Here is a 23,765-nt window from a genome sequence, read left to right as displayed (position 1 = left end):
ATTAGGAGGCCAACTATATGAGCCAACAATTTTGAAATTAAACCTACAACATCCAAATGATATAGCATTCGATGCAATTTAGTGGTCATTTAAATGAGGATCCTAATGCTTATCTTTGCGATTTCTTAAAAATTTATGATACATTTAAACATAATGGTTTTACTAAAGATGCAATTAAGCTTAGGTTATTTCCATTTTCCTTTAAAGATATAGCCAAGAGTTGGTTAACCTCGATGCCACTAGATTCCATCACCACTTGGAATGATTTATTGCAAAAGTTCATGGCTAAGTTTTTCTTCCTGCCAAGATAGCCAAGCTTTGAAATGAGATTACTACATTTTTCCAGCATGACTTAGAGACCTTGTATGAGGCATGAAAAAGATGTAGGGCGCTCCTGAGGCAATGTCCACACCATGGATTACTAAAATGGCTAGAGATCCAAATTTTTTATAATGGGTAAGTTCCTAAACTAGGACTGTTTTAGATACTGCATCAAAAGGTGTGTTGATGAGTAAGACTTCTGACATAGCTTATAAGATTATTAAGGATATAGCAATTAATAATTGTCAGTTATCTAATAGGAGATAGCATCCTCGAAAAGCTTTAAAGGTGTATAAGCTTTGTGAGCTTATAATGCTTATTGCTAAGGTAGATTTCCTAGCCAAATTTGTAAAGTCTTTACATTGTAAGGTTACACTTTTAGAGCTGAGTTCTAGTCATTCTAGGTTTACTTATACCCATAGTTCTTTCGCTATATATGAGATATGTAGGGTAGGTCAATTGGGGGAGTCATGTTTAAGCACCCATTCAAAAATAATTTAATTTATAAGATAAAATTCTAGGTAACCTAATAACCCTTATGTTTTTACATACAACACAGGTTAGAGGAATAACCAATTTCATTCTATCTAGTCTTGTTAGGTACCACAGTAACCTTAATACCCTAGAGCACTTCACTAACTTGGCTTTCAACAACCATCTTTTCAGCATCGCGGCCTTCATAGCACTATATACCTCTCTATATATAGCTATGCCACCTTTTGAAAAGAAGATATCAATTGAAGATCTTTTAGATTCTTTTATCAAGGTTCATACCTTATTCGTATAGACTTAGTACACCATGTTTCAAAACCAGTCTGCATCTATAAAAAACTTAGAGACCCAAATTGGTTAATTAGTGACCCTTTTTAGTACCCAACCTTAAGGCACCTTACCTAGTAACACAAAGGTCAACCCTAGTAGGGAGGAGAATGAACACTACAAGGTAATCACACTTAGGAATGAGAGGCAGTTAACTAGTGGCCAAGTTTTGATAGGTTCTCAAGATATGGTAGATAAGGGGTCTAATGATGATAAGCCTGATCTTGGTGTTATATTCCTTTCCCTTAAAGGTTTAAGAAGCAGAAAAAAGAGAAATAATTTTTCAAATTTGTTAAAGTGTTTAAAAAGTGACACATTAATATCCCATTTGCAAATGCACTTGAGTAATACCTACCTATGAAAAATTCATGAAGGACATTATTTCTCATAAGAGGAGGCTTGAGGATTATGAGACAGTTGCAATCACTAATAAGTGCTCATCTATGATTAAAAGAAGACTACCTATAAAGCTTAATGATCTTGATAACTTTACCATTCAATGTATTCTAGGTACTAGCATTGACCTGATGCCTTGGTCCATTTTTTAGGGAATAGGCATAAGAATTAGTTACTTTGCAATTGGTCAATAGGTCATTGAAATACCTTATAGGGATTATGAAAAATGTCTTCATAAGGGCAGATAAATTCATTTTACTTACTGATTTTATGGTTTTATATATAGAGGTAGACCGTGAGATTCCAATTTTTCTAGGGAAACCTTTTTTAGCCACTACTAGGACTTTAATCGATATGCAAAAAGAAGAAATGACCATGCGAGTTCAGGATCAAAAGGTCACTTTTCATGTTTTTAAGGCTTTGCCATTGTTGGATGATTTTAATGAGTGCTCTAAGGTAAAGGAAGTTAGTGATGTGATTCATGATATTTTACACCTAGAGCATTCTATCTCACACCTTAAGGAATCCCTTATAGTCAATGATGTCAAGGACATGGATTTGAATGGGGTTAATGGTGAGATATTGATAGTTTCTACTTTTTGATTTGCACCACCTTTTAGTGCCAAGTCTTTAGATGATTGTGATACTCTTCCTGGAGTGATTATACCTTTAGATCTAGATTTATTAAACTATGAGAAATTTTTATTTAATGATGCTTATTAGAGTCCTACAAAGTTTGGGGGTGATGGTCCAATTATTATTGATGGGATATCTTTTTTAGTTAATTTATTGGTCTTTGAGTAGTTGTCATTTAATCATATATAGACTATCATAGTCCTAGGATGAAGGGTGTTGATATGCTGCAAAAAGGATATGATAAGTTTATTGTTGATGATAGGTCGGTTGGTTGGATTTTAAAACCTAAACCCACTTACCTTAGTCATTCTAGGAGTGGGTTTGAGGGTTTTGTTGAGAAAGTCACTGCTACTCCTACTGCTTACCCACATGATCCACCATTAGACCCTAGTTTAGTTGAGATGGTTAAGAAAGAATTCTTGAAACGGTTGGATTTAGGAATCAAGTATGAAGTCATCACTATAAACCTATAGGATTGAGCTTATTTTAATAGTGTAGCTTTTGTTTTTAAATAAAGCACTTCTTAGGAGGCAACCCAAGTTTTACTTTTCATGTTATTTCTTTTTGTTCATGCTTGTGTACATGTGTGTTTGTATGGTTGTTTTATTTTTTTTCACATGTTTGATATTTCTCATTTATAAATAGTAGTCATCTATGTTCATTAAATTAGGTTGTATATACTTGTTCATATGTTCATTCTTTTCTTTCAATTATACTTTCAATTGGACATATTGATGTAGTTTCGTTGTATAGTTGTTTCTTTGTTTTGTAGGTTGAATAAGAGCTTGAAATGCATACACTAGTTTTGACCAAAGCTAGATAAAAGAATCGGCCACCTTGCCTCTATGATGATAGGGGAGTTTCCTTGTTCCTCTTTTTTGTGCTTTATTGCTTGATGCTTACACATTGACGATAGTGTGTTGTTTAAGTTTGGAGGTACAGGGAAATTGCTTAAAAGTTGAAAATTTTTTGAATTTTCCTTGAGTTTTGCCTTGAAATTGAGCTTGACTTGTTGTAGCATGAATCATTAGTATAATTTCTTTGATTAGTTCTTCATGAAGCCAATGATAGGTAGAGATTGAAAATGAATACAACTTTAGAAAACTTTTGAATATTGTGTGAACTATGAGATGATGCTTAGAATTAGTGAATTCTTGAATATGGTTTTCATTTGTGATTTGATGATTTGATCATTGAATTGCATTTTTTATCTAGTGATTGATTATGTAAGTATGAAATTTTTTTTTCATTGGTCTTTGAAGTTGTGTTTCATGTTCTAGAATTTATTTTGATCACCTCTCAAGGCGAAATCCTAGAGAACACATAATTGGGGAAATGATATAGGATATCTTTGGATCAATTGAGCCTTTTAAGGCATCCTTGATATAATATTTCCATAGTCATCCCATTTGAGCCTTATGATATCCTTTTCTTTGTTTTGAAACAACATTACATGACTATAGGCTTATTTTGTATATTTCTTATCTTTTTGGTCCCTTGCCTTGTGTGCATTAGGACATTCATGCACTATTTATGAGCTATGCATTATTAGGGAGGAAGGATGAAGCTTGGAAAAAGAATGAAAAATTGAAAAAAAAAAGTCAAGCTAGCTTGCAAATAAAAAAAAGTCAAGCTAGCTTGTAAAAGAAAAAAAGAACGGAAAAAAGCAAAAGCAATAAAGTGGTGAAAAAACAAAGAAAGGAAGAAAATAAAGAAAAATGGGCAAAATCAAAGTTTGTTGGGTGATTTTTTAGTCAAGCTTACCTTTTTACCTTGGAAGTTCAACTATGGATGATCTTAGACATGTGATGCATTGTTAGGGTACTTGAGCCTTAATGACTTTTTATCATACCTTGACTCTAGCATTAATTATAGTACAAACTTATTAAAGTCCTAAATAATCCTTAGTCATGTGTTTCTCTACATTACTAGAGAGAGATGTGATAAGCAAACTTATAGAACATGAGCATACTTTATTGATCCTTGTTATTAAAGTTTCATGTTTTGTATAACATTACTAGATTTCATGTAAGGATATTTGAAAGGTGTTGCTTGCTTGTGGAACCTTAGTTAAGAATGGTCTTAGCCTAGGAGGATTCTTGTATTGTAACACTTGTTCATGATTTTTCTTAGGTATATTCATTAATCAATCTATGAGGCATTCACATTGACTGAGGCACTAAAGTTATATTATGATTCTTGCTCAATTTTATTTTTCTTGATGACAAGCAAAAGCTTAAGTTTGAGAGTTTGATTGAATTAGAATTCTAGCTTTTTCATGCTCACTTTTAGTGCAATTTTACTCATATTTGGGCTTGTTCTTGGGATTTTTGGCAAAATTGCTCCTAAATACACATTAATCTCATATGCAGATACAAATAATGAAATTAAGGAATTTTGGACTATTTTACACAATTTTAAGGAATTTTTAGTGCAATTTATGCAAATGGTCTAAACAAGTGTCAATATAAAACATTGATATTATGAAAAGAAAAAAAATGAGAAACATATGCAATGCATGATGCATGGATGTGCATGAATGAGGAGCATGCAATTGCAAGGCATCATAAGCTAGTTTGGAGTGAACCGAATAGAGGAGTTGAGTTGGCCTTTTAGGAGGCTATCATTGGATATTAATTTGACTTTATGGATCAACCATTACACGTGAATTCAGCTTGCAATTTTGCTGAAGAAGCTAGGTGCCAAACAATAAGACCAAGGTGCACTAGCCATGTACGTAGGAGAATAAAAAAGGCCCTAAAAGCACAACAAGTTAGAGATCTTTCTTCAAATTTTTAGGACCTGAGGCTTTTCCCCTCTACCTATAAATAGGTGAAAGGCCTGACCATTAGGAGAATTAGTTTAGGTTTAGATTTCTCTTTTTCATTTTCCCACATTTTAATTTTCTATTCTTTACATTTTCATAGTAGCCAAACAATAATTTTCTAGTATTTTTCCATTGAATCTTATTGCAATTTTACAGTTCCTTAAATGTGTTTTACTGCTCTTTAAGATTCTTGCAATAAAATTTACATTTGTAATTGTTTTCAAGCTCATTTTACTTGAGATTTCTTTGATGTTCAAACTATTGTTTTAATCTATCTTCTCTGATATAGCTACGATTTTTGGATCAAAACTCTACCAAATTTGTAATGTTTTTGTTCAAGTTATTTTTCATAGATTTCTCATCCATAAAGCTACAACATAGTTGAAATCTAGCTTCAAATTCATAGCACATAAATCTAGATCTGAGTTAGAAGTCACATTTAGATGTAGGTGATAGTGTAGGCTATATATGAATAACTGACTTTTGCATGGATCTTTTTTCCACTTTGGTGATCTGTTTAGTTTCTTTTCTTCTCTAGATCTTTACTTCTACTTGTTACCTTGCTTATTTTCAGTTTATGCAATTTATTTCATGATTTTAATTGCTATTTGGACAATTTTCCTTGATAATATTATGTTTCTTCAGATTCTGCACTTGTTTTGAATTTGAGTTCATTAAGTTAAATTTTTTGTTGATTCATGCAATTTTCTTATTGATTTAGGTAGTTAATTCAAAAACCTATTTTGTTCTAGCTTAGTTGAAGTTTCTTTTTTATAGATAATTTGTGGTTCAATTTTCTCTCTTAAAATTCCATGCAAGTGCATTACACGTTAAATGCAAGTCAGTTTTGTTAAGTATTTCCATAATTGTTCTTCAATTTTGATTATGCAATTTACTTATTCATTTAATTCTTCATTTAGTTCTTCAATTAGTTTTCAATTAGCTTAAGTAGAGATCTATTTGATTAGCATAAAAATCAGACCAACTTTAAATTTTAGCTTGTGCGTGTCTTTGCCATTTCTGGTTGCTGCATCTACTTGGTGGATTTTTCTTCTACATTTTGTTCATGTCTTCCTATTTAGATCATGTGTATAGGTTTAAAAGGATTTGCATGTTAGCTTTTTTTTGCGTGTTGCACATTCTAGCTATCATTTCAAGTTCATGTTTAGGCATAATTACAGCTTAGTTTTGGCATTTCATGTCCACTTGCTTCTTGTAAATGCAAATCGCACATGATTTTGAATTTTGAATTTTATATTAGTTATTACTTGTTTTCACATTTTAGGATTAGTTTTATTAAAATTGGTTTGCATTTACATATAGCTTATTAGTTGTACTTCCATTTTAATGATGTTGCAATTTTCATGCACTTGCTGATTTCTTAAACTTTCAATGTTAATGATGTTGCAATTTTCATGCACTTACTGATTTCTTAAAGTTTCAATGTTTTTCTTTCACTTACTTTGTTTACATATTGCATGCTTATATTTTATAGATTGATTTTATTTTTTTATTTAGTTTAGTTCCATGTTTATTCTTTGATCAAGCCAACTTTAGTAAGAGTAGGGTGATAACTGGTATTCAGCTTAGGAATTTCTACCTAATCTTTATGGGATTGACATTTCGGCCAAAAGGTCACTTTTATTACTTGTCTGACTTGTATACTTCCAGTTCACCCGTATCATTAATTTTAACTAAGAATAAGTGAGATATGTCTTCTCATATCACTTACGGAGATGAATCCTCTTTATCTCACTCATCCACCAGCATATACTTCATGTCATACCCTAAAACACCATTTTTAGGCATTAGGCACCCTGACCATTACATATGCAATCAAAGTACAACAATTCGCATACAAGGTGGCTTACTATCACAAGTCAAAGGATTATTTACACTACTTACACATGAGAGTATACTCTATAAACACCTGAGTGAAATACTTGATGAAACTCTCATAGCATGTCATGTTCAGTAAACTAGTTCTCTAACGGCACCTATGATTAGGACAGACTATAAGCGCACAACTGTACAAGTAATAATAGTACATCCATTTTCGTTTGGGACATATGACCAATTACTCAATCATGAATTTCATTAAGATATTTAGGCCCCAGGTGAACTTCTTTTAGTTCATGGCCCAAAGTTTGGTTTTCCATTTAAGCTTTAGGCCCAATATTTGTTAACTGGATTTAGGCTTTTTGGCCCAATAAACATTCTATTATTTCTTTTATTTTATTTTTATTTATTTTTATATTTTTTAATTTTGTTTGTTGGATTTTCTAATAAACAAAAACAAAAAAATGTTTCAATAATAAAAAATTGAAAGAGAATCAAATCGGTTGGGAATTTTGTATGTGTAAATTAGGCAAAAAAGGTTTAGGATCCATTTTCATAAAATCGAAAATCAAATCAAATGGAATTAAGGCCTAAAATCAATTAACCATTGGTCTCAATTGAGTTAGAACAAAATCCTAAGATTCAAGCCTTGATTGAATATGTTAAAACCCTAAAATTTTGGATAAAAAAAGCTATAAATCAAGTGCAAGTTCACATGCAAAAGGAGGGGGAAAAATTTTAGTTTTTTTTTTTTTCTATGGTTTCTAAAAATTTTGGGGAAAGTTTTTTGGGTTTTTAATCTTGGGAATCAATGATAGGATGGGGAATTTTTATTTCTTGGATTTCTAGAATTAGGGATAGAAACTACAAGAAAATTTTACAAAATAAATTCAAAGGGAATACTTGGTTTTGGCAGTAGGTTTTTATATTATTTTGGGGAATTAGGGAATTTAATGGGTTTAATCTAGTTAATAGGGAACCAAAAAACAAAAAAGTTTGATTTGGTGATTGTGGGAAAATTTTTTACTTTTTTTGGGAAAGTTCTAGAAAATTTTGGAAATAGGATGAACATTGAATTTTCTAGTTAATTTTTCTAGTGGCCTTTGAATTTCCTAGCAGATTTTCAACGAGATATCCAGTTTCTGATGGACAACCCAATATCTGGTTGAAGTTCATGATGGGTGAAGAATTTTTCGACAAGCTTTCTACAAATCTCAATGGTCAAAAAGGGATTTAGATGGAGAGGCTTAAGAAATGAAAAAGTTAGAGAGTGAGTGTGAGGAAATTTTAAGCCGAAAAAATTTTTGGGTGTTTAATATTGAGGTGAAACGATGCCACTTTGAACCTTTTTAAAATTTAGGGATCTATGTGTTTTTAAACGAGTGACTTCATGCCTATGCAACCTAGTTTTTAAACTCATGCCCCCTTCTTGTTTTGGGCCAAGTTGTACCAGGGCCAAGTGTTGAGCCATTCAGCCATCCTTTGTGCTTGTAACCAGCCGTATAGCCCAATCATCTTCTGAGCTAACTTCAGCTTTTTCTTTTATTTAATTTAATTAATTAATTAATTAATTTATTCATCTATTATTTTTGAAAATATATATATTTTTATAAACAAATTTAAATAAAAGCCTTATGACGGATTTAAAGGCAATTTTTTTTTTGAAAAAAATAGGGTTATACTAACATATTGGAAAACCCTTTAATTCTATGTTCTTCCAAAAAATGGTATTTAAATGATAGCCTTACCAATAGATTAGAGGGCTAATATTTTTTCAAATAAGGTTTTACTAATATATTGGAAAGCCTTATAATTTTCAAAAAAAAAAAATCAAGTTTTAAAATAATAAATAAAAGATTTCTTGTTTTACTTTGTATAAAATCCTACCAACAAATTAGAGGATAATTTGAAAAAAAAAAGTCTTAGCAATAGATTAGAGGACTTTTTTTTTACTATAAACCCAATTTATAGATATATATATTTCTAGAGGTGAAAATAAAATGAATCCGATAACGAAACCCTTTCATATTGTGATAAATAGTTTCCTTGAATACTCCTAAAGTGAGGAAATATTCTTAAATTATTACCAACGTATTGGAGTAATTTAAGAAAATTTTTTAATATTAAATTATTTGTTAAATTTTAAATATGTTTTAAGGCTTGGATAACTTGAAATTAGACTGGTACTATCTTTTAGATGGGTGCTGTGAGGGTGTTATAATCTTCTTTACACAACTATACTCCTGGACCTACACACTAGTTTCATGGACTAGAATATGCTAATTAAAGATACCTAAGCCAATCTTGGGACTCTTCTTTAAATGAGACAGATTTTATCAGGTAGCCAATCATACCTAAACAAAAAAAGATTGGTGGCAGCTGCTAAAGTCCATATCTAGCAATAAGTAAACAGATCTTTACCTTATGACAGTTTGGTGACTCCACTGAGGATATGAGAGTTAGGCTAGTAAATGATTCCTTATTACCCAAACCTAACATAATAAATTTCAAGATTCTTTTCCTTGCTTGTATTTTATTTATTTATTTATTCATTTTATATATCTATTATTCACTTGCATATGCATAACATGAGCTCTATACTTGAGTTCTATCCCTTATGAGGGAGAAAAGTAGCTATGCCTTTATGAGATTTCATGTCTCCGCAATGGTCCACACAAATTGAACCTTTTTTGTTTGTAGCCTATAATAGATGAAGATTAGGATGCCTTACTAGTTTATAATGGACAATGATGTAAGGAGCAATTTGAAAACCTCTAGAAATAGCTTAAACCACTTATAGTTAACCTTATGAGCTTAACCAATAGGTAGAGCCATGTTCCCTTAACCTTTAGAGTTTACCTAAATTAGTGCATGTTGGTTGCTGTATTTATTTTATGGTATGTTTTATTGTCTATGTATTGATAGACTAATTTCTTTGTTTATCTTGCACATTCATAAAAACATTCATATAGATTGCATAGCATACTTGCCATAAGGATATTTTTAGGAAAATATCTCATGGAATCCACTAAACGTCTAGTTTGTGCGTTATATATGTTTTCTAAATGTGAGTCACCTTATGATGTGAAGGTGGAGTAAGAATAAAGGCAACAAAAGGACAGTGATTGCTTACCATTAGACTATGTTTCCACCCTGCCTAAAAAAGTTCATTTGCTCCTTAAACAAAATGATTTGAAGGACTTTCAAATATTTGGAAATGTATGACTTAGTCTAGACAGTCAGCTTTTGTGAGAAAAATGGTCATATTGTACATTTCTTTTCAGTAGTGGTTGAATATTCCCTTATTAGAGCCATAGTGCAATTCTAGGATCCTTCATATAGATGCTTCATCTTCAATGAGGTTGACATGACACCAACTATAAAAGAGTACTCTACACTGATGGGTTTGCACCTTCAACACTAGATAAGATACATGTTAGGAATCATTTTGCAAGAAATTAGTAGATCTTATGGGAGTGAAAGAAAAAGATGTAAATGTACTGGTTCAGGAAAGAAATAACCATATTTGTTTGCCTTGGGAGTTTTTTCGTGACTTTACCATAAAACATTTGAATCATGATTAGGGGCTAGATATGTTTGCTTTGGCTATATATGGCATGGTGGTATTTCCTAGGATCTTAGGTCATATTGAAATAAAAGTCATTGATTTCTTATAGCATGTGGAAAAAGGTTGCAATCACTCTCCTGTAATTTTGGCTAGAACGATAAGATCTTTGAACCATTATCATTAAAAAGGTAAAGACCATTTCATGGGCTGTCTACCATTGTTACACTTATGGATAAAGAGTCACTTTGATTGTAAGAATAATGCATTTTCCAAATTGTACTTTCATAATTGAGCCTCGATTAAGGAGTTTTGTGAGAATGAATGGCTAAAGCCCAAACCTAAGAAGGAATAGATGGTCATGCTACATAGCCTTACTTACATTCATGTAAAATGGTTAGCTCCATGAATGAATCATGAACCAATGTTGTACTAGTGTGGGGATGAGACTAGAGTTGCACTTTAGGGTTTATAGGGAGTAACGAGTTATACATCATTTGTTGTTTGAAGCTAATTTGGGGCAAAGCAGGTCATTCCCATGACACTTAAACTCACTTTAGTAGATTTTTTGTATAATGAGAAAAAAATGCTACAAAGGGTAAATAATGTAATCAAGACATAGAATAAGCCCAAGTGAGTCTTGGGTTATTTACTAATAAAGTCACTCATGAGTATTTGGTGTGAAGAGCCAAAAAGGGCAAGAAAGTTATGTTTACATTTAAAGATCATTGCCAACCAGTGAATCCGGGGTTGGATGAGATACCATTAGGGTTGGAATTTGCAAGGAAGGAATTTGAGGCTAAGAAAGACAAAATGAAGCAAGAGATTCTAAGGAATTAAAAAGAGAATGAGTAATGGAAAGACTAGGTAGAAAAGCTAAAAGTTCAAGTCTATAAGATCTCTAAGGAGCATGATATGGTAGTTAAAGATTTCGCTAAACTTCATCAACAACACAAGAAATTAAAAGCCGAGAGCAAAGCCCAAAAGGTTGTTAGGGAGCTTGACAATGCCCTTAAAGAGTTGATGGAGTTGCTTCAAAAGCATAAAAGATAGTGCATCCAGGTGAAGGCCAAAGAAATAAACATCACTGATTTGACTTATGAGAATGAAAAACTAAAAAGAGAATGTTCCCAAACGGAGGATGATTATGTTAAGGCCTAATAGAAAATGAGATGTTTAGAAGATATGCTCAGATATTGAAGCAAGAGTTGGATCAACAAGAGGATCACATCATGGCACTCACAAAGGAGCATAGAGAGTTATCTTACCTAGTATGGTTCAGTAAAAGAGAAGGCCTAGGAAGCCAAAGGTATATAGAGCATCTTGCAACTTAGATAAGTAAGGCAGTGATCAAAGTAGTAGTGATGGTTGAAGAGGCTGAGGCATTAAGAACAATGGTTATACCATCGGGGGAATACAGACAACACTTGTTAAACTTTATTGAAAAGGCTAAAGATCAGTATAAGCAGATTAAGCATTTTTATAAATGTAGAATAATAGACTTAGTGTAAAATGGACTTAAGTGGAATAAATGAAAATTCACTTTTGTTGAAATTTCCTTAAAGAGGCAAATAATTTCTTTATTTCTTTTTCAGAGATGGCAAGATATAGCAACTCAAGTCTAGCCACCATTGACAAAAAAAGAAACAGTAGGTCTTCTTTGTGAGTATTCTAAAGTCACCCTACTATGAAAAGATAATAGGAAATGCAATTAAGATTTTGTTGAAATCATTGAAAATGCATAAAAAATGGCAAACTCAAAGGAGGAGAGTCCTTCATTGCTAAGAAAATGCCTAAGAATAAGGAGAGTGAAGTTCAAGTTGTGAGTTTCAAAGAGCAGCAATTCAGAAATTACACTTCTTACCCACAACCAATCTATCCCACATATTATCCCACCATAAAAAAATGCCCCAATTTTCTTATACTAACCAGCTCCATGACCTTCTTATCCACCCACCTATCAATTGACATTCAGACCACCAACCCACACAACCCAAACACCTCGATCGTCGCAAGACCTTCTATTTGTCCAACCAATGCAATGAGGGGTACACAAGAACTACAAAATAACTGAGGAATTCCTATCTTTGATCCCATTCACATGACCTACACAAAGCCATACTAATAACTCTATAAAAATCATTTGGTTGCCCGTATCCCTACAAAACCACTTAAACCTCTTTATCCCATGTGGTATGATTCCACTGCCCAGTGTGACTATCATTACGGAATAGCTAGCCATTTCACCAAAAAGTGCACCTTTTTAAAGCATAAAGTGCAAAATCTGATCAAAGAAGGTGTTGTGCACACTACAAGTATACAAATGGTACAAGTAATAAAGTGGAAGTATCAACTCTGAATATCAACTCTCGAGGATTACGGTGCTATTTAAAGCTAAGCACTAAAATCGGGCACCCTAGATATACTCAAATCTAATATAAATTAAAGAGCTTGAAATTTTAAATAAAACAGTAAATTTAAATTGAAAATAATTAAAGTACATTAAAATATTAAATTACATGAAAATTTAAACTGCATAAAAAATAAATTGCAAGAAAATTTAAAGACGTAAAATTAAATTGCATAAATTTAAATAACATGAAAAATTAAAATTACAGCAAATTTAAATAACATAGAAAATAAAAATGTTTGAAACATAAATTGCTTATGAAATTTTAATTACAAGAAAATTAAAGAGCACACAAGAAAACTTAATCTAAAAAAGACATGAGCAGAAAACTAATTATATACAAGAACTAAACATCATGAAATTTAAGGCAATTGGACTTGAAAATTAAATGAAAAGTTAATTGAGCATTAGGACTTAAAAGAACATTGGATTAAAACAACTGCACAACAACCAAATATAAACTAAAGAGCATGTAATCTTAAACCAACTAGAACATCAAAACAGAATTTAAAATACAGCAACTCCGCATGATGAAAATAAATGCAATAAAAATAGGAAAAAAATTAGATTCAAGTAATATGGAACCTCATAGTTGATGTCTCAACCCAATAGCATCCAAATACTATCCTTATCTAGCTAAAGCAACCCTGGAAAGTTAGGGAAAATAAACAAAAACTGAAAATAATAAAATCTGGAAATAGCCTTTGGAAGCTTGAGATTCTTACATAATTATAATGTGTTTTTGCTATCCAAATGAAATCTAATATTAGCTAACATGTAGTAAAGACTTAATAACAATCTAAGGAATTTTTAAAGCAAGCAATAAATGGAGAAACACCCTTTAAACAACCCCAAACTGTGACTACCGTAAGAAGAAAGCAGATTGTGGCGTCATTTTTTGGGAGATTAATGGTGTAAACAAAAATGCTAAACAAACATACTTTAAATTGAAAACTGAAACAAAATACAGAATAGCAAATGACAACATGAAATTAAAGCCAAGCAAGCAACTAAAAAAAATAAAAATGAAGCTCTACAGAGGGCTTAAACCGTTACTTCCATGGAGAAGACAAGCAGCACGGTTTGGCCCTTCTTCCAAACTTAAATGGCTGATTCAACTCAACATCTTCTATTTTAAAATTATAAACTAGATATGGAAATAAAAGAAGACAAGATTGAGACAAAACACAAAAGAAAAAAAATGAGGGAAAGGTGATAAAGCAGTAGCTTAACTGCTGCTACTACTTGAAGCAAAACAGAGCAGGAAAATGGCGTTACACTTGGTGTGGTTCCCGCCTTCTTTGGTGCAAGGCTATTTGGTCCTTAAAATGCCAGTCTTCCCCATAAAAATCTTCCCTTGGTGTTGTTTTTCCTCACTAAAATGTCAAAGGAAGATGTATCAAAGTCAAGGTAAGACTCAAAAAAGTGCATCCTCACGTTACCACCAGGAAAGTGGAAGATGTATTCAATGTATCCCCATTTTTTTTCTTTTACAAGATTTGTCAGTCATTATATGCAAAAGTCTCCTCCCTTTTTTTTCTTCCCTTAGGATAATTCAAGCCCTTAATAAATACATGCAAACAAGATGCAATCATTCCCCAGAAGTCATGGCAAAATCAACAATGGCTGTCAGCTAGTAACGTTGATAAAGGAAAATGCCAAAAGCAAAATCATGCTCCAAGCAATAGGTTCGGCTCTCCTTTATTTGTCCCCTTAAATGTCCTATTTTTCAAGCTCTATCCTGGGTCTTTCTCAGCCCATAAATGGTTTGTTGAGCCATGCAAGAGCAGCAATGTTTGACTTTTATTTTTCATTGTGTTCCCACTTGTTGACTTGCAATTTGTTTCCTTTGCGCTCTCCTTCTTTGCCGATTCTCCTTGGTCAATTTTGCTTGATTTTTGGCTTGCTTTTTTCAATTTTACTCTAAACTCAGCTTGAAGCTCTTCCAAATCAGCTTGTACAGCAGCTCCTTTCAAGCAAGCCATCTTATGCAAGAAAGGAAAGTGCCACATGTCTTGGTTGGTGGCTCACAGCTTGGGGTTTCATGGTCATTGCTTGGCATTTTTTCTTCTTCTTCTTCATGGCTCCATTTTCTCTTGTAAATCAGCTCTCATCATCTCCTAGTGGCCTTTGAATTACCTTGGTAAATTTCCAACCAAATTCGGCCATTGCTTGCATGATGACACTTGGTGCGCACATGATGTTTTAGTTTTTTCCTACAAATGAAATTTGAAGAATTTAGGTGGATAATCAAACAAAATTAAATCAAGTAAGTTAAAATTTGACTAATTAAGTACATGATAATTCTAAAAATATATAGAATTATTTGAAGGGTTGATCAATTTTGATACTAGTTGAAAAGCAACACCCAATGTCAGTGGTAACCCACTACCAAACCATATAGTCAATGCTTTGAGTAAGGATAAGGGATGCATGAAAAGAAGAGTAGAAGAGATCAAAATGCCATTTAGTCAATTGTATGATGCTCTATATAAGGTTGGGATGGTACAACCAGTGGACCCATACACCTATCGTGAGAGATGCATCTTGAATCAAAAGTGCAAGTAGCAATGTAAGGCTACAAGTCATTCTATTTAAACATGCAAATAGTTTCATGATAAGGTACAAAAGCTAATGGATTAATACTAGATTGAATTGTACAAGAAAGCAGAAGCCTTAAAAAATGTTGAAGTGACTATGACTGATAAGTCAAAGTAGGTGCCAAAGCTAATAACCATACATTATGGTGAGAAACCAAAATCAATCATAGACAGATTTATTGAGATGGTGGTCCAAGCATTTGATGGGACTAGGTGTGAAGTACTGAAAGATATTGAGATGCCCATGCAAATTAGGCCTTGCATCTTTAATGTAAAATCCCAAGTCATGGACATTTCCCCATGCTATAGTTGTTTGCTAGGTAGGTTATGGATCCACATAGCGGGTGTTGTTCCCTCCTTTTTACATCAAAAGGTCAAGTTCAATGTAGAGAACCAACTTGTGATAGTGGCTAGAGATAAGGACTTGCTGGTAACTCAGCTATGAATGCTCCATATGTAGAGAGGCAAAAAAATCATTTGAGTGTTCTTATCGATATTTCGAGCTTATCAATACTATGGGTGAAAGGTCTAAACTATATCAACCTAATTTCTCTAAGATCGTGGTTAGTCAGATGATTAATAAAGGTTGGTACTCTAGAGTTGGGTTGGGCAAAAGTCTGTAGAAACCACCAATAATTATAGACAACAACAAAAAATTAGACCTATAGTATGGAGCTGAGGAATGGGAGATAAAAAGGATATGAGATAATAAGAGAGGAAGAAATACGATGAGAAACATGTCTATGGTTGTTTTGCACCTACATGAAATATTTAAGCCAAGAAGATACATGCATCAAAGGTAGAGGAAAATGCTGAGGAAGAACTAAACATAAAAGAAGCTTTCATCAAGTTGTCTATCTAGATGATAGGTAAAGAAGTCCTAAAGGAAGAATTATTAGTTCACCCATGCCCACCAAACTTTGAATTAAAGAATTGGAGTGTCATCCAAATGTCTGCAGTCTTTGATACCTTCTTAATGTAATTACAACTTACCATTACTTATGCCCAAAAACATTAGGATGGTCTTTTATGTATGGGCCTTTTATTATCCATTATCTTAATAAAAAATAAAAGTATGCATTTTATTCATTTCTTTTATTCAATCTACATTTTCCTTCCAATCAAAGTATTTCACCAATACTTGCTATTTCATTCAATTTGAGGTCCTTAAACAAATATAAAGATAATTTGATAACAATCAGGGATTTAATTTTGAAAATTTAATTAATGCCGATGAACTTGAAACCGAAAAGGACTCCAAAGAATACATTTTGCCCTAAGATTTAATGAGATTGATTGAACAAGAAAATAAATCTATTAAGCCTTATAAAGAAATTATTGAGATGATCAATTTAAGGGATGATGAAAACAAGAAGGAGGTTAAGTTGGTACATCACTTCCACTAGCTAATAGACAATGGTTAGAGGATTTGCTTTGAGAATTTATATATGTGTTCACCTAGTCTTATCAAGATATGCCTGGGCTTAACACTGAGATAATGGAACATAGGCTACCCCTAAAACTTGAATATAGGCCAATTCAACAAAAGTTGAGAAAAATGAAGCCTAAAATGCTGTTGAAGATTAAAAAGGAAGTAAAAAAGCAATTTGATGCAAGCTTTTTACAAGTGGCCAAATATCTTGAGTGGGTGGCTAACATAGTACCTATTATTAAAAAAGATGGAAAGATATGAAAGTGTGTGGACTATCTTAATTTGGACAAGGCTAGCCTGAAGGATAATTTTCTTCTACCTTATATTGATACATTGGTGGATAATACAACCCGACATTTAGCTTTTCTCTTTACCTCATATTGATACATTGGTGGATAATATGGCCTGACATTTGGTTTTCTCTTTTATTATGGATTTTGTGGTTATAATCAAATAAAGATGGCATAGGATGACATGGAAAAAACTACCTTTGTAACTATTTGGGGTACTTTTAGTTATAAAGTTATGCTCTTTGGATTAAAAAAAGCTGGGGTAACTTATCAAAGGGCTATGGTGACACTCTTTCATGATATGATGCACAAAGAGATTGAGGCATATGTGGATGACATGATCCCAAAATCTCATAAGGAGAGGACCATATAGTTAACCTCAAAAAATTGTTTGAAAGGTTAAAGACATTTTAGCTTAAGCTAAATCCGTCCAAATGTAAATTCAGAGCCAAGCCAGGGAAATTGCTAGGTTTCATACCAATGAAAAAGGAATTGAAGTTGACCCAAACAATATACGGGCCATTTAGAACCTATCTCCACTAAATATACCAAAAAAGTTTGAGGTTTTCTAGGCAGATTAAACTACATTTCTTGATTCATCTTTTAGCTTACCTTCAAATGCGATCCCATCTTCAAGATTCTTTGAAAAAATAACCTTGGTGAATGGAATAGAGAATGTCAAGAAGCTTTTGCACGGTTAAGCAGTACTTATTAAGTCCTCTAGTGCTTGTACCACCTATTTTAGGTAGACCATTAATTTGGTATTTGATTGTACATGAGAAGTTGATAGGATGTATGTTGGGATAGTAAGATGAGTCTAGTAGAAAGGAAAAACCCATTTACTACCTGAGTAAAAGTTCACAGAGTATGAGTCCAAGTATTCATCATTAGAGAAAATATATTACGCTTTAGCTTGGATAGCTAAAAGACTCAGGCAATACATGCTTTACCATACCAGTTGGCTTATAGCTAAATTGGATCAAATCAAATACATCTTTGAGAAACCATCATTATCAAAAAGGATTGCCAGATGGCAAGTAATGCTCTTGGAGTATAAAATTAAATATGTGAGCCAAAAGGTAATCAAAGGAAGTGCCATAATAGAATTCCTCATGAAACATGCTACTGAAAACTATGAGCCAATGAAACTTCATTTTCCAAACAAAGAATTAAAGGCTATTTTCAAATTAGAGGAAAAAGATGACAATGAGAAGTCATAGAGAATGTATTTTGATGAGGCTGTTAATGCCTTAGGGTATGGAATTGGGGCAATCTCTTAAAGGGCATTATTATCCTATCATAGCAAGGTTGAACTTTAATTACACCAATAATGTGGCTGAATATGAGGCTTATATTATGGGTTTACAAGCTACTTTGGATAAAAGAATTAAGGTATTGAAGTTGTTTAGGGATTTGGTTTTGGCTATTTATCAACTAAAGGGAGAATGAGAGACTTGAGATTCAAAGCTTAAACCATACCATAAGTACATCTCATAATTATGCAAGCAGTTTGAAGAAGTCCAATTTGAAAAATTACTTCATGAAAAAAACTAGATTACAGATGCCTTAGCTACTTTGGTTATAATGATTTGGGGTTGATAACAATATTGAGATTCAACCCTTTAAGTTGGACGTTAGTGACATGTTGGTATATTGCAATAATATGGAGGAGAAAGATGAAAAGCCTTAGTATTATGATATGTTGCAATACTTAAGGAATTAGCAATACCTAGATCAGGCAATAGAAAATGATAATAAAGTCTTGAGGAGATTGGCCATGGGTTTATTCTTAAACGGAGAGGTTTTTTATAAAATAAGAAAAGATCATGTATTATTGTGATGTGTAAATGTAGTAATAGCAAAGAAAATTATTAAGGATGTGTATGATGGGGTATGTGGAGCACATGCAAATGGACATATGATGGTGAGACAGATTATGAGGGTTGGATATTACTGGTTAACAATGGAAAGTGATTGCATTGATTATGCTCAAATATGTCACAAATGTTAGATTTATGCTGACAAAATCCATCATCCACCCATTGCTTTACATGCTTTGGCACCACCTTGGCCATTTTCTATGTGAGGCATGGATGTCATTGGTCCCATCACCCCAAAAGCTTCGACTGGGAATACATTCATCTTTGTGATGATTGATTACTTTACTAAGTAGGTCAAAGTAGCTTTTTTTGCAAATGCGACATGATCAGTAGTCTACAGGTTTATCAAGAGAAAAATAATCTATAGATATGGACTTCCAGAGAAAATCATTTCAGATAATGCTAAAAATTTAAGCAGTAAGATTATGCAAGAAATATGTGCTTAGTTTAAAATTAAACACCATAATTTAGCATTATATCGCCCAAAGATGAATAGAGCAGTAGAAGCTATTAATAAGAACATCAAAAGGATTTTGAAAAAATGACTAAGACATATAAAGACTGGTATGAGAAATTACCTTTTGCTTTGCATGCCTATCTAACATTGGTGTGTACCTCTACTAGGGCAACTATGTTTTCTTTGATTGAGGTTGTACTGCCAATAGAAATAGAAATCCCTTTTTTGTGAGTCTTAAGAAAAGTTGGATTAGAAGAAGTTGAATGGGTTTAAGAGTGCTATGAGTAACTAAATTTCATTGAAGAAAGAGATTAGTAGCACTTGTTAATGGTCAAATGTACTAGAAAAAATGATAAGAGCTCACGACCAGAAGGCTCAACCTCGTCAATTTTGAAAAAGCAATTGGTGTTAAAAAGAATTCTCTCGAGTCAGCATAATAATAGAGGAAAGTGGACTTTGAATTGGGAAAGGTTGTATGTTATAAAAAGGGCTTTTTCCAAGGGAACACTAATTTTAATAGAGATGGATGGAGATGATCTCCCTAATCCCATAAATTTGGATGCCGTGGAGAAATACTTTGCTTAAAAAAAAAATAGAGTTTAAGTTAAAAATCCAAAAAGGGCAGTTTGAACTAAATGGAGTTTATCTAAGTTGAAAACTTGTAAAGGCGACTTGGATAAGGAAAATAAAGTATCATTTGGGAGTTTCACCGAAATGGGAATGGGTATATTTTGAAAAACTCTAAAGTGCTGCAAGCATTGTACGGTTGAGTTTTTGAAGAAATCTAAAATATGTTGTCATGATTATATGATTGTTTATCTTGGGGCATTGTTATTCCATTGCCATCATTTGTAATCTACTTCTTCTCTAAATAAATGATGTTCATTTCATCCTATCTATGTCTCATTTTTAATCCTTGCATTTTCCTTTCTATTTAAATGCTTTGTAATGAATAGAAGAAATGTATAATTGGTATCTTTATCTAAAAAATTGGGATAATAATTAATAACTGCATAATGCCATGAGAGATTGTGTATATTACTTTGGAAAAGTTAAAAAGATGGAGCAAAGGATGAAACCCTTAAAGTTTGGTAACGACATTGGTTCCAAAAGCTTTTCCAAAATGAAGAAAGTGAGTGCCCATTTTGAATAATGACAAATGGATTTGATTTTGTTCCCCTTATTAGAAATTTGAAGGAAAAGTCTTGAGAACCTTAGTATCACAATTGGGATTTCATGCACTGGATTAGTTGGCATTTGCATCTTGGATAAAGCATGTATATTTGAATAATTAGTGTCATTTGCATTTTGCATACAAAATCTTGACTTCGATGAAAATTTTTGAATCTATGATCCTGGGAATATTTTCTACGTTGTGGGGCTTTTATTTTAGAGGAGTTTCTCTTGGAGACCTCCGAATAAGGTTTATAAGACTTCCAAACATGATTTTTGTGGCCATTTTTTATCTCGGTTGGGTCTAGATCATTTCAATCCCGATCATTCATTTTCAATCTTGGCTCAGTCCAGGTCATTTTAATTTTTTTGAATTGTGGTTCAATCTCGGTCACTCATTTTCAACCTTAGCTCGATCTAGATCATTTTAGTTTTTTGACTTGTGGTTTAATCCTAATCTAGGTCATTTACTTTTAAGACTTATGGTTTGGTCCCGATCACTCATTTTCGACCTTAGCTCAGTCTAGGTCATTTTTCTCTTTTGACTTGTGGTTTAATCTTAATCATTCATCCTCAATCATATTTCGATCCAGATCATTTAATTTTTTAACCAGCGACTTGGCCTCGATAATCTTTATTTTTGTTTTTTAACACACCTTAATTACTTTTGAAATTGACTATTTTCAGTCATTTTCACTTTCTAATTTGACTTCAGTTTTTAGGCCCACACATAATGGATGCCTATGTCTTTGTATCAATCTTGTTTCACAAGAATGTACAAAGAGAGGCAACTGTAGACACCCATTTTCATTTGAGGCATACAACCAATTACTCAATTGTGAATTTCATTGGGATCTTTAGGCCTTGGGTGAACTTATTTCAATTCATGGCCCAAAGTGTGGTTTTTCATTTGGGTTTTAAGCCCAACATTTTTTAATTACATTTGGGCCTTTTGGCCTAATAATCACTCTATTATTTATTTTATTTTATTTTTATTTATTTTTATTTTTTCTAATTTTGTTTGTCAAATTTTCTAATAAACAAAAACAAAAAAAGTTTCAATAATAAAAAATGGAAAGAGAATCAAATTGGTTAGGAATTTTGTATGTGCAAATCGGGCAAAAAAAGTTTTAGAATCTATTTACATAAAATCAAAAATCAAATTAAATTGAATTAAGGCCTAAAATCAATCAACCATTGACCTCAACCAAATCAGAATAAAATCCCAGGATTCAAGCCTTGATTAAATCTGTCAAAACCCTAAAATTTATGCTAAAAAAGGTTATAAATCAAGCGCAAGTTCACATGCAAATAAGAGAGGGAAAAATTTTAGGTTTTTTTTCTTTTGTGGTTTTTGGAAATCTTGGGGAAAGTCTTTTAGGTTTTTAATATTGGGAACAAAAGATATGAGGGGAAAATTTTAGTTTTTTTTTTATTTCTTGGATTTCTAGAATTAGGGACAGAAACTACAAGAAAATTTTACATAAAAATAAAAATCAGAGGGAATACTCGGTTTTGGCAACAGGTTTTTATTTTATTTTGGGGAATTAGGGAATTTGAAGGGTTTAATCTAGTTAGCAGGGAATCTAGAAGACAAAGAAGTTTGATTTGGCGATTGTGGGAAAATTTTTAAATTTTTTCTAGAAAGTTTTAAAGAATTTTCGAAATAGGATGACCATTGAATTTTTCGGTTAATTTTTCCAATGGCCTTCGAATTTCCTAACAGATTTTCAGTGAGATATCTAGTTTTTGATGAACAACCTAGTACCTAGTTGAAGTTCACGGCAGGTCAAGAATTTTTAAATAGGCTTTCTATAGATCTTGATGGCCAAAAAGGGATTTAGTAAGAGAGGCTTAAGAAATGAAAAAACTAGAAAGAGTGTGTATGTAGGGAAATTCTAAGAGAAAAAACATTTTTGGGTCTCTTATATTAAGGCGAAATGGCATCGCTTTGAACATATTAAAATCCAAAGATCTATCTATTTTTAAATGGGTAATTCGATACCTGTGCAACCTAGTTTTTAGACGCTCCCCTTCTTGCTTTGAGCCAAGCCACACTTGATACAAATGCTGAGCCATTTAGCCGTCCTGTTACTTATAGCCAACTGTATAGCCTAGCTGCCTTTTGAGCCGACTTTAGTTTTTTTTTCATTTAATTATTTAATTTGTTTATTTATTTATTTATTCATATATTATTTTTAAAAATATATATTTTTATAAAAAAAATTTAAGTAAAAGCCTTATGAACATATTGGAAGGCATCTTTAAAAAAAAAAGTTTTACCAACATATTGAAAAACCCTATAATTTTATGTATTTCCAAAAAATGGTATTTGAATGTGAGCCTTACCAATAGATTGGAGGGCCAATGTTTTCCAAATAAGGTTTTATCAACATATTGAAAAGCCTTATAATTTTCAAAAGAAAAAAGAAAAATCAAGTTTTAAAAAAATAAATAAATAATTTCTTGTTTTAATTTGTATAAAATCCTACCAACAGATTGGAAGATAATTTTTTTCTAAAAAGTCTTACTAACAGATTGGTGGACATTTTTTTTACTATAAACCCAATTTATAGATATGTATTTCCAGAAGCGAAAATGAAATGAATTCGACAATAGAGCCCTTTCAAAGGATGATAAATAGTTTTTTTAAATACTCTTAATGTGAGAAAATATTCTTAAATTATTATCAAGATATTGGAGTAATTTAAGAAAAATTTTAAATATTAAATTATTTGGTAAATTTTAAATATGTTTTAAGGTTTGGATAACTTGAAATTAGACTAGTACCATTTTTTATATGGGTGCGATGAAAGTGCTATAACCTTCCTCATACATAGCCATACTCCCTGACCTAAACTTTGGTTTTATGGACTAATCTACTATTTAGAGATACCTAAGTCAATCTTGGGACTCCTTTTTAAATGGGATAGATTCTGTCATATGAACAATCACACCTAAACAAAAAAAATTTGGTGGCAACTTCTAAAGTCTATGTCTAGCAGTAAGTCACAGATCTATACCTTATGACAAATTGTGACCTTTCGATCAAGATATCATTCGCATGAGGATTAGGTAAAGAAATTCTTAGACTAAATACCTTTTATCCCCATACCCTTT

The 23,765-nt window shown here is 32.3% G+C and overlaps 1 non-coding gene across 1 annotated transcript; it reads right to left on the bottom strand.

Annotated features, from left to right (window-relative positions):
- Positions 1-313: 313 nt before the first annotated feature.
- LOC149514671 (small nucleolar RNA R71) lies at positions 314-420 on the bottom strand. The gene has a single exon (XR_016328380.1). It is a non-coding gene; the product is annotated as a small nucleolar RNA R71 (small nucleolar RNA).
- Between the last annotated feature and the right edge of the window lie 23,345 nt (positions 421-23,765).

This window comes from Durio zibethinus, chromosome 15 (assembly GCF_047325235.1).
Source record: "Durio zibethinus cultivar Kanyao isolate XHJ-2024 chromosome 15, ASM4732523v1, whole genome shotgun sequence".
NCBI classification, from domain to species: domain Eukaryota; kingdom Viridiplantae; phylum Streptophyta; class Magnoliopsida; order Malvales; family Malvaceae; genus Durio; species Durio zibethinus.
Note: the sequence above shows the minus strand (reverse complement) of the source record. Positions and strands in the feature narration are given on the sequence as shown.